The sequence below is a fragment of the Mus caroli genome, unplaced genomic scaffold (genome assembly GCF_978045245.1).
Source record: "Mus caroli unplaced genomic scaffold, Mus_caroli_1 scaffold_1, whole genome shotgun sequence".
Classification (NCBI taxonomy): Eukaryota; Metazoa; Chordata; class Mammalia; order Rodentia; family Muridae; genus Mus; species Mus caroli.
Window position 1 is genome coordinate 167,553,423 of NW_028227256.1, and position 13,360 is coordinate 167,566,782.

General features: G+C 42.5%; 1 long non-coding RNA gene across 1 annotated transcript; it reads right to left on the minus strand.

The window, feature by feature from the left end:
* Window positions 1-903: 903 nt before the first annotated feature.
* LOC147006189 (uncharacterized) lies at window positions 904-13,145 on the minus strand. Its single transcript, XR_015046561.1, has 3 exons — window positions 13,055-13,145; window positions 1,461-1,656; window positions 904-1,142 (listed from the first exon to the last, which is right to left on the minus strand). It is a non-coding gene; the product is annotated as an uncharacterized LOC147006189 (long non-coding RNA).
* Between the last annotated feature and the right edge of the window lie 215 nt (window positions 13,146-13,360).

Below are 13,360 nucleotides of genomic sequence, written 5' to 3' on the forward strand. Positions count from 1 at the left end.
GGAGAGAAACAGAGACAGAGACTGACTGACTTTAGGCTTTAAAATTGTTTTACAGTTATTTGCATAACCATATGTTTGTGATCAAGGATTTCAGCTATGCAACAAGTCTCTGACATGGAAACACACACACACACACACATACACACACACAGTGGAGAGAAAGAGAGAGAGAGAGAGTGAGAGATGCATGCACACCGATCTCAGCATGGCATCTCACAAAAATCAGCTAGTGATTGAATGCCAATTTCTGTCTTTAAAAGAATTGGTTTCATCTACAGATGAACATAGGAAGAGGTGAAGAATTGCCATAGCTGCACCAAAGTGTGATGGGAAGTGACCAAGGCAATTCAGTTTTCCCACAGCCCGGGGAACACAGAGAAGAGAATCGATCAACTGTGTTTTAATGCGCTTTAGATTGCTTTTGTCTTGATTAATTCCTGGAGGAAATGGGTTTCCATTTCTAGAAAATAATTATTCTCTTTGCAGCAGCTGCTACAAGCCAGCAGCTCACACGTGCGAGCTCTCTCACATGGAGGGTGGCCGGTGCCTCCTTCACCAGCCCCCGCACTCTCAGGTGAAGAACTGACACCAAACATCCCATGGCCTAAATCCATTCTATTTTGTTCCTGAGGATGCTTACATGGTAGACAGAAAATTTCCACTGCATCTGGGTAGATAATAACAAGAGAGGCGTCCAGGGGTTTGAATAATTGCTCTTTGGCTTATTTCCTTGAAGGCATGCCTTAATGCCTGCCTCTCTCATAAGTGAGAAGGTTGAGGGCAGAAGGTTTTCATGGAATTTGCTTATATGCTGATCTTTTATCTGTTGAGCATCTTATGTATTGTCTCTTGGATTTATATATGAATATTCCCTCTTCATGTTTAAATTAAATTAAAGCCATTGTTCAAATTACTTTCTCTTCATGAATTTCTTCTTTGATTTATGTTAATATTATGTATATGATAATCCATAATAAGCACATTTATACACGTGACTTAAATATATGTGTATGTATACATATATTATATATTTTATGTATTTGTGTATGGAACATGTGTACAGGAACCAGTAGACATCAGAAGATGGCATCAGATTCTCTGGATCTGGAGTTGTAGGCAGTTGTAAGCCACCCATATGGAAGCTGGAAACAAAAGTCAGGTCCTTTACAAGAGCTGTAAGGTCTCTTAATAAGCAAGTCATCTCCCCAGTGCAACACCCTCCACCCCCAACATACACACACACACACACACACAAACACACACATACACACACACACATACACACACACACACACACACTTGATTCTTAAAGCTCTACAGGTGAGCACCTATAGCCAGGTTCTGCATTGGGCAGGAAGGGTAAGTCTGGGCTCTATTTGACTTCCCCAAGTCTCTTTGTCTGCTTGACCTGTAAGAGAAACTGACTGCCTGAGGTCAGTGTTTCTCAAACTTAAACATACCTTGGAATCTGCTGGAGGATTCCAGCCCTAGAGTTTTCCATTTAGCCTATCAGGTGTGGAGTATGGAACTTTCTCAGAGGATCCAGGGGATGTTGTTGTTACTGGAGCAGCCGCCCCCGATTTAGGAAGATTCTGTCACAGCACTTGAGCAGCAGGCACAGCAGTCCCTTCCCAGCTCTTGCTCATTTCATGAGCTCTGTAATTCAGAAGAGGGATCTAAATCCTCATTCCTCATCTGGGTGCTGTTTCTCTTTACATTCCAGGGCACGTGTCTGTACCCTGCCCCATCTCACAGCAAACTCTCCCTGTGCTGACTTTGTCATGGCTTCCTGCACACCAGTAGTACTACTTTCATGTGTCCCCTTGTGCTCTTCTCTCTTGCTGGAGAGCTCTTCAAAGTTATTTTTGAATCTTTAAAACTCCAGTCACACTTCTGAGCCCTTGGGCACCCCCTTACCTTTTCCTCTTGGACCTTGTTCATGTTTAGATGATGTTCAGTTAGCTGACTTGTGTTCCAGCCATCACATGAGAGTCTCTTTCTCCATTTCTACCTACCACATTATTCTGAATTATTTTATGTCACTCTTTCTACAGTTTTTGCTGACTGTCAGCTGTGTGGACCATAGAATAATGTCTTATTGATTTGGGGGGAAGGAACGACCATCAAGTATTAATATTAATGAACCTCTGGTGTTTGATAATGTCTGAGGTTTGATATATAGCTTACTCTTCCCTCTTGAAATAAGATGCGGGGTATCAGCAAATGAAGCACGGTGATGAATGGGTGAGAATATGGAAAGGCGAGTTCATGAGATTAGAGAAAATGTTTTGCTTTTAAAAGCCTCTCTGTAAATAATGCCACTATTCATAGATGTGGGAGTTAGAGCAATAAATTTTTATAGAACAGTGGTAACTGTTAATAAAAAATACAGACTTATTTGGGGTACCCTGGAAAATCAGGGCACGTTAATCTGTAAATGGTCTTCAAGGTAGTTAGGAAACTTCCTGAACTACATTCATTCTGCTTCAGTTGCCTTCCTACCACCACTGACACAATTTCCAATTACGTGATCCCTGGAAAAGAGGCTTACTAAGTGCTTCAAAAGAGCTCCTTGTCTTGGCTTCTTGAAGCCCATGGAAAGGTGGCATGTATAAAATAAAGATGGACGACTTGTAGAGCCCTGCAAGATGGGAGACAGGAGAGGGCAATTTATCTCCTTCCTAGGGCACTTCAAGCACACATTTAGCGAGATTAAAAAGAACATCACCAGCCTTTTGGGAAATGTATAGCCTCCAATTTTCCTTTTAGTATGGAAGGTGCCAAAGATGTAAACACATTTAAAGGGGGGGAAATCTCAAAAATTCCCCTCCTAAGAGCACTGAGCCAAGCACTGCAATCCTTGATGGACATTGCATCTCCACATTGGACAGGCACCTGTTTCTGCTTACCAAGGGCAAGATGGGAATAGGAGGGGATGGCTGGAGTTTAGGAGGGGTGCTGCTGGGGAAACACCCACATGCAAATATAGATCTACCCCTTCAATGAGTTACTAGGAATGAAGTGCTCACTGTGGGGTATCCATTTACTGTGTACACTTTAGCTTACAATTGCATCTGTGCAGGAAGACCTTGAGAGTAGACTTTAGACTGGAGACTGGAGAACAAGAATCATTATGTAAGGAAAGAGCTGTGGGAAAGATGCTGGTGGCCAGAGGGAAGTGTTCTAACCCAGAACACACCTGTCAGGCCTTCTTCTAGCAGTCTCTAACACAATTGGAAAACTGATGGTGGTGTTGTTGTTGTTGTTGTTGATGATGATGATGATGATAAAACTTCCTCTTGCCTTTTTGATCCAGAGATCTATTTGTATTCCCAAAGCTAGAAGGATAGCTTAGCCATTAAAGCTTTCTTCTACATTGTCCCCCATTTTCTTCCTGATACCCATTTCCAGCATAAGATTCTATATAACTTTACCATCCTGAGAGAGAGAGAGAGAGAGAGAGAGAGAGAGAGAGAGAGAGAGAGAGTCCATCGCAAAGATGTACTAGTTTCTTTTGATGGGTTAAATTCTGTGTGATAATGAGAGTATTTAGACTCACCTGGGTATTAGAACGGATATGGACTTTATCATTCATTGAGTCCTCCATACATTTTAGATGGTTTCATAGAGGTATCTAGATAACGGCTGCATTTAGCCGGGGAACTTCCTCAGCTCTCTCCCATGATTGCCTTCCATTAGACATTAATGTCCATTGACTTGGGAGATTTCAAACCAGAGTGGCTTTCTAGAAAAGGCTGAGGACCATGTGCTGTCCCTGTGGAGTGTTGTTTCCAAACTCCTCCCATCCCTCTTGTTCTTTCCACCAGTGTGGATGGCCCTGGTGGTACTATAGGATGAAAGAGGGCAGTGTATCACTTACCACTTCTACAGGATGCTGGATTTGCCAACGGTTTTGTGAAACTGTCTTAAATGAGCAGCTACTATTGTATCAAGGACACCACTGGCCCCAAATGTGTCCTACAAAGGCAAAAAACTGATCTCAATCTCTTCCCTTATCCCTTGGACTCTGGGTTGAGGTTGTTTAAAAACTTCCATGTCCAAGTGGCTAAGTCACCTGCCATCTGTCTTCCTGACCTTTCCCTTCACGTGGAGTACTCTCAAAATATCCCAAAATGCTAGGCGGCTCTTTATCAGTGCTCCACTTACCCATTAGACTTATCAAAGCCAGATAGAGTGGCAGCATCTCTGCCAGATAAGCTGCACTCTGCTCCCTGGATGGGAATAGGAGGTGGGATAGCTCAGGACCTTACCACTAGGCATGGCAGCCCAAACCACCTGACCTTCTAAGCTGCCTTCAGTCACATGAACAGAATTATCCAGAGGTAGCTAGAGATGGCTGTCACTGGGAGCATGGCTGGGGACCATGCCTGTGCTCTCTGTGCTCAATGATCAAATTAGTTCAAAGTATACAGTTTTGCTATAAAGATGGTAGGAGAAAACAAAGCAGGTAAGACACTCTATCATTCTCTTCCTTCTTCCCCCTTTATATATCAGTGATATCCTTAAATCAAGACTCTGTATGTAGGGCAAGAAACTGAGGTGCATCAAAAATATCAATGGTTACCAGGAACACAGTTTGTCGCACCAGCAGGACATCTGTGGAAGCTCACTGTCATGGGGATGGTACTGATGTGAATTCAGGGAAGGAAACCAAGCTGAAGAACCCCTCCTAGGCTTGCAGCTACTAAAGAGCATCATTTTTTTCTTTGCCTGAGGCAAGCCAGTAGGCACTCGGCTCCCTCCCTCCTGCTGCAAGCCTATTTGTCTCTGACTCACAGGATGACTAGGGATGAAATTTCATTATCCATTTGGTTTCCATCTCTTGATGTTTCAGGCTCTAGGTTTGCAGCAATCTTCAAGTCTACTAAAGGGTTTTTTGACTGATATGCAGCAGCATTGAATCATGGTAGATTTTTCACACAATCATAATTACTCTTCTGAAGTAGCACATATTCACTGTTATCTCCGGATAGGAGGAGCAGAGAGAACAACAATGTCATTTTGCTACTTGCTTCTAAGAGATGGAAGCAATTTGTGACCTAGTTTTTGAGTATCCTAAATTCCCTTGAGGCTAAAGTGAAAAGCAGAGCCTTGAAAGGCTGAGATGGAGACCAAATGAAGAATGATGCCTGTCTCAGTGGCCCCTCCCTACCATATCTGTGAACAGAGAAGCAGGGAAGGGTGGGGTTTTTCCACTGGGCTACACCTAGTGATATACATAAAAATGGGAAGAACTGCAGATATCACAGTTTATATGAATCCTGTTATTCTATGAGTGAACTTGTAAAACAATCATTTTGGTTTTTAAACTGACTGAGCTCCATGTTAAAAATCTGTCTAGCTCTGTGTCTATGTTAATCATAGACCCAAAACATAGGGGAAACAACAAAATTATGTCTCCAGAGGTTGCCACACATCTGACTTTTTTTTGGTTTGGGTTTGTTTGTTGATTTGTTTGTTTGTTTAATTATTGTTTTGTTTTGTGGCAGTGGTGGTGATAGGAAATTAAATAGCTTCTCCTAGGCCCATGCTTGGCTGGTAATGAAACAAAAAGAGTCATATATTCTGATCTGTGAAGTCCAAGGAAGGCACCTACAGCGTTTAACAAGCCTTGCCCTGCCCACACTGAGTGACTGTTTCCCATACATCTAAACGCAACAGGCCATTTTGGTCTAGTCTCCAGATACTGTTAGTCCCCCTTCTACTGAGTTGCATAGAAATGCTATCACTTGAAAATACAGAGAAAAATTAAAGTTAGAGGAAGGGCAATATTATTCACCTGAAAACAGAGAGTGTTTTAAAGAAGAGGTGACATGGACTCCTTCTGAATTTATTTGGTTATAAAAGTGAACAAAGCTGGACATAGGGGTGAATGCCTGTGATTCCAACACAGTAGAAGCTGAGGCAGGAGAGTCATGAGTTCAAGGCCATAGAAAGACACTATCTCAAAAATAAAATAAAATAAAATAAAATAAAATAAAATAAAAGCAAAAGCAGAATGTCAAAGAATATATACTCCTGGACTTCACAAATGTATTAGCTCTGTATTGATTTCCCTGTATTCAGGGACATTGTCAGCCATTCGTACACATTCCACCATGACATGGTCCCATCTGTCAAGAGTGTAAATAAGTTGGACCAATGTCTCAAAATCAGGACCCTACACACCTGCTTTCAACTGACTATAGAAGATAGGATGTGTAATTTTACAGAAATAAATATGAACGGCCTGAACTAAGAAGTGGTGTCATGGCCCTCACACATACTCATGACTTGCATATACAATGAGTAGGATAAAAGTTGGCGTGAAATGGCAGACCACAGACAACTAGTTATTTTCCCCAGTGATCAGTCTCAGCACTCTCTCCCTCTCCAAACCAAATTTGTTCAGTGTCCGGTAAAGCTAATTTGAGCTGAGTTGCTATGGGAACTGAGAAAGGGGTTCCTGGAAATGTAATCATAATTGCTGTCATCTCAAAGGGCAGCAGCTTGAGACTCCAGTGCTCTGTATGTCTGCATTAGGCTAGTGTTAGCAAATGGGTGTCAAAAGTCATTTGCAGGCAAATTGCTAAGAGAATAACCAGCAGTGTTGGGTGTTGCTCAACTAAGCTGCTTTGTCAAAGGACAAATTTGTCATCATTGTTTTTGAGGTAAGATTCTCTTTGCAAGGTCTCATTTCATTGCCTGGAATAGAATCTGAATGTTGTCTATCACTAGACACAAATCTTAGGGCCCGTGAAGGTAAAAGCTCTGAGCCGCGAATCCCCTTGTGTTCAGAGGATCGGTTAGGAAAGTTGAGAGTTGCTAGACAATCGCTGGAAATTCTACCAGGTTTTAGTAAAAAGATAGGTGGTGTGGGGTTGGTGATTTCATAATTTCAAGATTCAAAAGCCCAGTGGAATCAGGCCACAGACTTGAAATGTGTCCTTGGGATCAGCCGGTCTTTGCTACTCAAAAGTGTGAGCCAGATACCTGCAGCATTGACGCGACCTAAGAGCTTGTTATATATAGACGCTCAGACCCAGACCCAGACTTGAGGCATTATAACCCACGTTTTATTTAATAGGGTTCTCAGATGGCCTAGCTGTGCACTGATTTTGGGAAGTGCAACACTAGTGAAATGTCTTAATTTGATTGAAAAATGGCTGAAATCTTGACTGGAGTCCAAAGTAGTGAAGGAACTTTGCCCAACGTACAGATGGGTCTTGGTAGTAGACCCAGAACCAGATCCTACCATGCCTGAGAGGCAGAATCTTCCCATCACCCCCATAGGACTTCTTAAAAGCAGGAACTGAGAAGGGTATGAGAAATTTCATGAGAGATTTTCTTGTTTTATGGCCCTCACAGGCATTGAACTTTTTCTGACCTCAAATTGCACTGAGGGGGGCAGGAATTCTGAGAAGGATTAGGACAGTAACTAATTAAAGGAGAAACTATTGCACATATCTCTTTAACAAGGCTGAAAGTGAGCCGCCTTCCTAGGGGTTGACCCTTGACCATGTGAGTAACCTGGCCCAACTGGAAGATTAGGAGTCCATCACCACCAGAGATTCTATTCTCTTGACCATGTGTGTTTTCTTAATGAGCCTTTATTGCTGCTCTAACATTTGCTGGCCTCATTCAGGTGAAAATGCCCAGCCTTCATGTCTATTTGTGGTGTTCTCTATCACCCTATGAAAGCACCTGGCAAATGTTCCCTTGAAAACTGAGAAGACCAGATGACCTTTGACCTGTCTATCTTCACGACATTCCTTAAAGAGTCCTATTGTCACAATCTATGAGTTAGTGTGAATTACTCCACAGTGTAATTTTCAGCCTTTTCATTTTCAGAAAGCTAAAATGTCTTTTTCTGATCACTGGAAGTTTAAAAAATGGGACTAACAGGGGGTTTAGAGAGGGTCCAGATTCTGCCCACCCTCTCTGGAATTGCAGAACAGAGCTCTGCTTAGGCAGCAGTGGCTGGTTACCAATGTTTCCCATGCCAATCATTCAGTTTGAAAGAGTGTGTGTTGTGACTATGCTTGGTACCTCACCCCAAAGTAGAAAATAGTATTCTCTCCACTTCCAGATGCCCGAGAACACATAACATCTAGTGACTACCAGAGCCTGGCAAGAGCTCGCCAGTCCTCTCTCCCCTTTTCCCTCAGTCACCACTAGATGACCTAGCCAAGCCTCACCTTATTCCATAAGTACAAGTCATTAATTCCTAGTTCTTTAGTAGTGATTTGATTCTGATACCTACAGTCACAAATCATCCCCTAACTTAGCAGTTTAGCACAGGGGCAGTTTTATTATCTCTCACAGTTTTATCAATGGGCCTGGTCTCTAGCTGGGCACCCCCTACTCTATGTACAGACTGCAAGGGCTGTAGTCTTTGATTGGTTGGGACTATCTGAGATAGCTCATTCACAGGCACAGATTGAGGTAGAACAAAAACAAACCTGAGAACTTATGCTTGCTCACTCTCTCTCTCTCTCTCTCTCTCTCTCTCTCTCTCTCTCTCTCTCCCTCCCTCCCTCCCTCCCTCCCTTCTTCCCTCCCCCTCCCTCCTCCTCCTTCCTCCCTCCTTCTCATCCCTTCAAGGTGTCCTGAAACATGATTGATTTTCACGTGGCAGCTTAAGGCTCTCAAAATAATAAAATTCAAGATTTTTATTTTTAAAATAAAATCCAATTTGTTAAAGCTTAAACCCAATCTGAGCTAGAACAGTGGATATGTCCCAGTATGTACTGTATTAGTTCAAATGAGCCAGAGATTGCCCAGAAGCTAACAATCACAGGATTCTCAAAAAGACCTCCAGGGACAGCCAACTCCTTCATTTTTCTAATTGTTTCCTGTTGCTTGGAGATCTCAAGAAAGTCTATCAACATGTAAAAGTATGTTTTTATATCTGTTTTCATACAGATGGGTACTTTCCTGGTGGAAAAAAAAATAAACTCCCAGGTTTCCTTATATTATCTAAGGGATCTGTCACCCACCCAGAGGATGCTACATCACAGAAATGAGTCAGAGAAGATTCTATAGCCCATCTGTTCAATTGCTATGTGGAGCTGTGGAGCTTCGGGAGGCGTATGGGGTTCATAGCGCATCTCATTAGCTGGATTTGGAATTCAAAGACTCAGGCAAGAGCCTCATCTCTATACATTACAAGACTCTAATTTTTAGCAGAGTTGTTTAAATAATAAATGTTCTCCTTAAGGAAGGTAGGCTGATTTATTCTGAAGGATTTACCTGGGTTTGATGTAATAAGACGCAGGCATAGCCATGATTAACATTCTTCCTATAGCATACTGTGTTGCCCTCCAGTAAAAAGGCACCATCAATCTAGTTTGATACCTATCTAATTGGATTGGAATCTGCAGGTCAGTGGAATACATGCTAGTATAATGTTATTTTACAATAAGAAATCTGAAATTTAAATAATTTGTCTCAATAGTTTAGAGGCATTTCAAGTAGAAACTAGGGCTCAAATCCAATTTTCCTGGTTTTGACTCTCCAGGGCTTTGTAACAAGGAGGAGCAAAAATACAAGTAGGGCATTGTGGAAAGAGACAAATGAGAATAAGGTCACAAGCTTCAGGGCTGGAGGTATAGGGCAGGGGTGTGGTACAGGGTTGGCGAATCATGTGTGAGGTTCTGGATTTGACATCCATTCCCCGAGAAGCAAAGCATAAGATTCTAAGCTGCAGCATGTGTGGTGGCTTACCTGTCAGTGTTGCTGAACCACAGCCTATAGCCCCTCAGTTTCTAATGCAGTGGATGGCCTGCTCTAGGAATCCTGTTTTAAGAATCTCTGGTCTCATCTTCAGTCATAAATGCTAACAGAAATGTCCCCATTAGCCCACTACTCTCATTTTTCTTTAATCAGTGATTACCAAGACACTGTAGCTGCTCTTTTCTGTTCCTCAGTTTCACCCTGAAAACAGAACCCATCCCAAGTCCCAAGGGCACACAGACACCTTCCCTCTCAAATGAAGGTGCAGGTCAACTCAGTCTCACCATTACTCTCCTATTCTCCACTGTCTTTGGCATCATTAGATAAAAGAATTAAGTAAGGAAAGGTTAGTAAAGAAAAAGCCAGAGTACAACATAGTCCAGTGGGGAGAGTGCTTGCCCAGAGTGCACTGAGCTCTGTTAAATCCCTATCACCTCACAGACCAACGCTGGTGGGTCATGCCTATAAGCACGGCCCTGGGGAGGTGAAGGCAGGGGGATCAGAACTTTAAAGTCATCCTTGGCTACTTAGAGGGTTTGAGACCAGCATGGGCTACATGAGACCCTGCCTCAACGGAAAAAAAGAAGTTAACAACACGAACTTTCTAGAATGGGGGACTGAGTAAATGTGTCAGCATCTACTTGCCTCTCAAAAAGAATAGCTGATTGCTTCACAATTTGAGAGGGATGCTCATGTCAGGTTCTTTGTATCTTTATAATGATGTAACAAATGTATCAAGAGCTAATTTTCTTCAACACTTCCTCCAAACACATTTACTTGCCTAGATGTCATTCCATCGTCAAATTTGCGAAAATGAATTCTCTTTATTTTTTTCAGTGATGGTATTTTGTTGTTCTTTTGCTATCCACCCAGAACCAGAGCCTGTATAATCCTTACCTTTGCATTCCTACACTTCTATGAAGGGTTTCTTTGAAGCTACAACACTAAGGCTCTTAATGAAAAGAAGGAAGCAAATGGACTCAGTGACGTCATAGGACGTTTTCTTTTTCAGTCTTGAGGTCACCTGCAGTACACAAGGTGTGTTTTAGTGGCAATTATTGTCTCTGAACCCTGGAAAGGGACAGACAGCCATGAGATTTTTAAAAGCATTTATCATTTGCATTGGGAAAGGTTAATGTGTTCTTTTCAAATATAACTGCCTGTTTATGCAAGAGCATGTCTGTCCTGTTAGTCTCACCAGAGCTCAGGCCCAGGCTTGTATTTGGAAAAATGATGTTATCAGGCAGACGTTAAAGGATTCCTTGGTCAGCTCATTCTCTTGTTAATGCAACAGAAAGGAGTCAAAATTTTATCTGGAAGGACACTGGTCTTCACCAAATAGAATATTTAGATTTTTATTAAATATTCCTGTGGGGTTAGAAGAATAGTAGTTTTTTCTAGATATTCCTGCAGTGAAGATCTTGCCACCTTCTTACATGGGCACTGAGAAGTGGAGAGGCTGGAAAGCATCTGTTTCTTTCTTCTTCTTTTCTTCTTCTTCCTTCTTCCTTCTTCCTTCTTCCTTCTTCCTTCTTTCTTCGTCTTCTTCGTCTTCTTCGTCTTCTTCGTCTTCGTCTTCTTCTCCTCCTTCCTTCTCCTTCTCCTCCTTCTTCTCCTCCTCCTCCTCCTTCTTCTCCTCCTCCTCCTCGCTCTCCTCGCCCTCCTCTTCCCCTTCCTTCTCCCCTTCCTTCCCCCTTCCATCCCTCTCCTTCTCCCCTTCCTTCCCCCTTCCATCCCCCTCCTTCTCCCCTTTCTTTCCCCCTTCCTTTCCCGCCTTCCCCTTTCCCCCTTGCCCCTTCCCCTTTTCCCCTTCTTCCCCTTACCCTTCCCCCTTTCACCTTCCCCTTCCCCTTTTCCCCTTCTCCCCTTTCCCCCTTTTCCCCTTTTCCCCTTCCCCTTTCCCCCTTTCCCTTTTCCCCTTTCCCTTCCCCTTTTCCCCTTCCCCTCCTCCTCTTCCTCCTCCTCCTCCTTCTTCTTCCTCTTCTTCTTTTTTCTTCTTTTTCTTATTCTCCTGCTGCTACTGTTTCTTCCTCATCTTATTCTACTTCCTCTTCTTCTTTAAATCTTTCTCCCCCCTCTCCTCCCTCCCATACCTCCCAGCTATCCTCCCTTGAACCTCTACTCTCAAGTTGATAGCCTCTTTTTCTTTGATTATATCTGTGACATACATTCAGTACATATATGTGTGTATATATTATATATGTACATGATATAATATATTACACACATATATATGTTTGTATGCTGAAGACACCACATCTTTAGGACATACTACTCAGATGACTCTTGCTCAATCTGACTTGAAAACATCTTTCCTTTGTTTTTGGCTTCCATAGTTCCGGAAAATACTATGCAAGCTGCCAATGGTGTGTGTGTGGGGGGGGGGGGGTGTTGTCAGTCAAACAGTCCTACCCAGCTGCAACACAGGTGAATCTTGACAATTAACAGCCCAGCAAGATATTCGTAAAGGTGCAAGAAGTGGCACTCACGTGTTGATGCAATCAAGAATGTTTAATTGTACTTAAGGCTCTCTCTACAGGAGAGAAGTCATGCTGAGTACTAGAAACCTAGCCAGACTCCCAGAGCTAGTAAAGCCATGGACCTTTAAAAAGCATCTACCACTGCTACTTTGCTAGACCTGCACATTCCTTACTACATTGTAAATTATATCCTTTTACCACAGGAGAGTGTAGTCGCCACTCCTCGTCAGAGAAACGTCTCTTTACAGGAAACTGAGACTGTCACAGAAAACTGCAAGACTACTTCTAGCCAAACTACCAGCCTTTCTCACAGGTTGCTACTAAAATTCAAGGATGGAAAGTGGGGACAGGATTATGATCCATGTTTTATAAGTGATCCAAAACAGAATTTCAAAGTATCATGCTTACAATTTAATTAAGAACCAATACCTCATAATATCTATCAATTGAGTATAATAATAATGTAAGAATGTGAGCATTTTTAATTTATGCACTCGGACCCAGTCACTTGACAAAGTAGGAAACAATGATTCAGAAGCATCCAACCTTTTGACATAATATTGTCAACCTCAAGTATGTTGGACTGTATTCATAGCTACCCTGGGGTGCACAGAGGCCACACCTAGAGATTGTCTCACACCTAAGATAACTGATCCAAAGCAGAACCCAGGCGAGGCCTGGTCCATTGACTCCCTGTTCCACTCTGAGTCCACACCTCTCTCTTTCTGCACTGGACAGATTCCCATGCAAAAAATCATCCCCATATATGAGAAAGACCATTTCTAGCCAGCTAGCCATCACTCTGAAAGGACTTCAAGAACTGCCAGTCAGTCTTTTACCTTTTACTGCACATCTCTGTTCCAATGCATTGGAGGTTGCTGCCTTTCAGTTCTTGTGTTTCTTCCTTTAGTTCTTGTGTTTCTTTATCACTGAGAAAATTAGCTGATTATTATTAGCTTTCTCCTTCCGTACTTGTTTGCTGCCATTTGGGAATAAGACCCTGAGGTCTGATGGTTGCCAGGAAACTAATAAACAAAGAGGGACATGATGCAACAACAAACCCCTCAAGATCTAAAGATCTTTCTTCTTCCTATTCTACACTCTGTGCTAGATCTTGAGTCTCTAAAAACCCCAGAGTTCCTCAA